This window comes from Ochotona princeps, chromosome 7 (genome assembly GCF_030435755.1).
Source record: "Ochotona princeps isolate mOchPri1 chromosome 7, mOchPri1.hap1, whole genome shotgun sequence".
Classification (NCBI taxonomy): Eukaryota; Metazoa; Chordata; class Mammalia; order Lagomorpha; family Ochotonidae; genus Ochotona; species Ochotona princeps.
In genome coordinates this window covers 43,546,498-43,551,296 of record NC_080838.1, presented here as the reverse complement: position 1 = coordinate 43,551,296, position 4,799 = coordinate 43,546,498, and the positions used below count along the sequence as shown (strand labels likewise).

At 40.3% G+C, this 4,799-nt stretch overlaps 1 pseudogene; it reads right to left on the bottom strand.

Annotated features, from left to right (window-relative positions):
• Window positions 1–1,248: 1,248 nt before the first annotated feature.
• On the bottom strand, window positions 1,249–1,361 carry LOC131480878 (U2 spliceosomal RNA; annotated as a pseudogene).
• Window positions 1,362–4,799: the final 3,438 nt, after the last annotated feature.

Below are 4,799 nucleotides of genomic sequence, written 5' to 3'. Positions count from 1 at the left end.
TACGTCCTTATTCTAGAAGGCTTTGGCATTTGCTGGGCTTAATTTCATCTCAGTGACTATGTACCAAAATCTAGTTCTATTGGACCAAATTTAGTTTGGACACATCTTTATCCCTTTTATTCCTGTATTATAGATTCTAAGCTACTTCTGTGTTCACGAGTCTAGAAGATTTTATAGTCATTTTGCTAAGCTCTTCATCTTTCTTCTTACCCCTAATGACACTGATGTGTTAATCAGGATTGTATCAAATACACCAGTCAGCTAAAACAGAATTGATATCTGACTATAGCATATTCTTACATATTTTTCAAAAATCCTTTCACATCCTTCACATCTTACATTTTTCTATTTGTTATCCCATTTATTTCTTGGTAAGTTATCATTATTCTTTGTTGTTGCTTGCTAATTTATCATGTTTTTCTAATAAATGTGGCTAGTACATATAAAAGATATTGACTTTTGCATACTTTATAGCCAGGCATTTAGTGGAGCTTTCATTGGTACAAGTAGTTTCTCAGTTGATTAATTACAAATAATATGTTGGTAGAAAAATGTAATTAAAAAAATTTTTTAAAGCCTTATGAAGACCTTGTCTGAAGACCCCCTCATTTTAGTCTTTTTGTTTATTGCATTAAGGTAGGATAAAGGTCTAAAGCTTATAACTATAAACAGGTAACTTTTTAAATAAGTAGTTTTTACATAATACTTAAACATATTAATGCTGAAATTATTTGTTATTAGAACTTCAAAATTAACTAGGTGTCTTGTATGATTTGCTAAGTCTGTTGTGTTACCAGGCATTGTAAGAATGATGCTGGTAATGACGCAGATAGCCTCATACTACTATTTCTGAGGCTACTAGGATGGATTTTATAGTGTTTATCTGTTAAGTTTTTTTTTTACAGCTACTGATTCTAGTTACTGTAAAGTTTATGCCAGAATTAATTCTCAAGTTTGGAAGCTTGTGCCTGGCATATATCATATATTCAGTAGATAGTGGCTGAAAAAATGCTAGACATGAATGATTATAGTATCAAAGTTTAATGAAGTCTACACTATAGAGCTTACATGACATCATTTTGTAAGACTGTGTAAGAGCATTTAACACCAGTGGCAAACAAGAAAAGGTTGCAGATATGAAACTAGATTTGAAATAAAATATAAGAATGGCAACTTAGAGCTTAGAGTCTGGAGCCTGCCTTGCTGGGTTCAATCTCACCTTCACTTTTTGCTGACTGCCTGATTTTATATCAGTGCCTCCCATGCTCAGTGTACACATCAGTAAAAACAATACGTCTACCTCCCATTGTTACAGTGAGGAGATTTTACACTTGATCTTAGCCAAAAGGCCGAGAAGCGATATGTGAGGAGATTTTATACTAAATATTTGGCCCAGTGCCTGGCTTAGAGCAACTACTAAGTATTATAACTCAACAGAAGTTACCCAGTGACTGTTTCTCAAGCATTATACATGTTTTCTTTTACCTGAAAGAAAACCTTCATCTTTACTTTTTTTCTACTTGTGAGATGAAAAAAAGAAAGAGAAAACAACTTTCCAGATTTCTGAAAAGTAGTTCCTAATAGAAGATTTTCACGGGACAAACCAGCGAGTTGCCAATGGCAGCTCGACTGCACCTGTTAACCAGGGCTGTTGACTTTCTGAAGCTGCTCTTTCAGATCCCATCAACCTGGTGACTTAAAACAGCACGAAGTTACTAACTCACCCTGTCCGCAGGTCAGCCTCAGTGCAGCCAGCGTGATCTCTGCTTACAGTTTTTGTCTGCCAGGCAGCACTCCCTTCTGGAAGCTCTCGGTGTGACTCCACTTGCAGGCTGTTCCAGAGGGTCAGATCCCAGGAGCAGCCTGAGTTCTACCACACAGATGCCAGCCACACTGCTCGGCTTACAGTCCCTTCCCCTTGGAGCAGAAATAACTTTCTCTCCCTCTGACACTCCTGCCTTGCTCTTCTGCTTTTAAGGGCTCCTGTGAGTACACTGGACTCATCTAGGTAATCTAGAATAATTGATTGGCTTTCTGGCCCACGAGCAAGCTAATTTCCATTGGTAAAAGTCTTCCCCGGCTGTGTCTTGCATGCTATTTGAATAGTCACAAGATAGGATTCTTAGTGGGACATCTTTAGGACGCTGCCTAACACACCTGGCAACTTGCGGAGATTCAAATTCTTCTACTTCATCCCAGACTTACTGAATCAGGAAATCCAAATAGGAGTCCAAGCTGTACTTTAACACATTCTTCAGCTGATTCTTATTTGTGAACTCTGAAATTTGAAAGGTAAGTCCATGAATTAAACCAGATGATCTGACTCTAAAACTTAAAGCAAGCCAAGAAAATCTGTTCTCGGGCTTGGCGGCGTAGCCTAGTGGCTAAGGTCCTCGCCTTGATCCCATATGGCCGCTGGTTCTAATCCCGGCAGCTCCACTTCCTCTCTATCTCTCCTCCTCTCAGTATATCTGACTTTGTAATAAAAATAAAATAAATCTTAAAAAAAAAAAAAAAAAAAAAGAAAATCTGTTCTCAATTTGAAAGGAAATCTGAGAGGAACTCACTTAAACTCATTAATGCATGACTCCTTAATTATTATAACAATGATTACTGCTTTCAGTTTTTTTTAAGATTTATTTATTTATTTTATTACAAAGTCAGATATACACAGAGGAGGAGAGATAGAGAGGAAGATCTTCCGTCTGATGATTCACTCCCCAAGTGAGCCGCAACGGCCGGTGCTGCGCCGATCCGAAGCCAGGAGCCAGGAACTTCCTCCAGGTCTCCCATATGGTTGCAGGGTCCTAAGGTGTTGGGCCGTCCTCGACTGCTTTCTTAGGCCACAAGCAGGGAGCTGAATGGGAAGTGGGGCTGCCAGGATTAGAATTGGTGCCCATATGGGATCCTGGCACGTTCAGGGTGAGGACTTTAGCCACTAGGCCATGCCGCCGGGCCCTGCTTTCAGTTTTTAAAAAAGATTTATTGATTATTTGAAAGTAGAGTTACAGAAAAAAAGGGAAAAACAGAAATCTCCCATCTGCTGGTTCACTCCTCCAGCGCTGAACAGGCCAAAGCCAGGAGTCAAGAGGTTCATCTGGATCACCCACACGAGTACCAGGGCCAAGCACTTGAGTCATCTTCTCCTGCATGCACTCCCAGGCACATTAGCACAGAGCTGTGTCAATGGTGCAGCAGTCAAGACTTGAACCAGTGCCCCAATGCACTGGTTTCACATGCAATGGTTAAATCCACCATGCCACAACACTGAACCCTGATGTTAGTTCTGCACCACCCTACCTCACCACACCCCCTGCCCCTGCAATGGGAATAGAATTCAGCTTACGTTTTAATTGACACCAAGGAAATTTTTGCTTCCCCAAACAAAAATATTTTTCCTGTACTTTCCAGTTGTCCTTAAACCAGGCTCTTCTTGTGGATATGCTGGATAATAGTTAGTTAAGAACACATGAGTGGGCCTAGTGTGGCAGCCCAGTGGCAAAAGTCCTCACTTTGCATCTGCTGGGACTCATATGGGTACCAGTTCATTTCCTGGCTGGTCTACTTCTCACCCAGCTCCCTGCTTATGGCCTGGGAAAGCACTAGAGGGCAGCCCTGCACCCATGTGGGAGACCCAGAGGAAGCTTCTGGCTCCTGGCTTTGGATCAGCTTACCTCTGTTGTGGCGGCATGGGGAGTGAACTAGCAGATGGAAGATCTTTCTCTCTGTATCTCCTTCTCTGTATATCCGTCTTTCCAAAAAAAAAAAATGAATAATTCTTTCTTTTTCTCTCTCTCTCTCTCTCTTTCTTTCTCTCCTCTCTCTCTTTTTTCTTTCTTTCTTCTTTAAAGAACACATCACTGCCTCTACCTCCAGCCTCGGTGCTCCATCAAGCCTGTGGAGTTCTGGACTTCGAAAAGCCTTTCCCGGCATTACTCACCTCTTGTTCATGACTTGTCTGACTTTCTCTTTATTTTTTTTTTCAAGTTCCCACACACAAATTAAATGCAACTGATGCAAAAGAAACAGGGTAGAAAGAGCAAGAGGAGAAAAAAATGCAAAAACTTGCTCTAGAATACCCACCTGAGGTTCCTTAACCAGCTGGGAAGATTGTTGCCTAACTGTAAGAGTTTAAACAAATGCTTTTTATCCCAAATAACCATTAGAAATGCTCTAAGGACATTTCCAAATGAAAGGAGAATAAAGTGGCGTAGAACTTCCTTCTAAATGAAATAACTAAAGATTGATAGAGCTGCTCTAGCTCATAATACAACACACTTGCTCGAGTGGTAATGAACCACCTTAACTTAAATTGGCCCGTCATTGCTGACACTCGGGGGTGTGGAATCAGAGCCGAACGGTAATCCTGACATACAAATCAGATTTTTTTTTTTTCAGTTTCATTTTCTCTGCCTGGGGAAAAAAATCTATCAGAACCCCAGAGAGCTGTGGGCATTTGATTGAGCCTTTGATCCTGTCTTCCTTCATGGGCTCCAGATTCTGCATCAAGCTCAAAAGGTGTCACAATGCCAGCCATCTAGGTCCATACTTCCAATTGAATATGTTGATCATAATTTTTTTGCCTTGTTGGTTTAAAAAAAAAAGATCTCTAAGGAGTGTTACAGTATGAGAATTGTTTTAAAGATGTGATAGGACAGTGGGTTCTTTCAATATATATTTTGAAAAATATTACCATGAAAGCCATTTCACTGTGAAAACTTGTCACTTGCAAGAGAGAACATTTAAAAAAATATAATGTGGCCTTTCTCTACCCTTTTTCTCTCCCTTGTGTGCCTCTG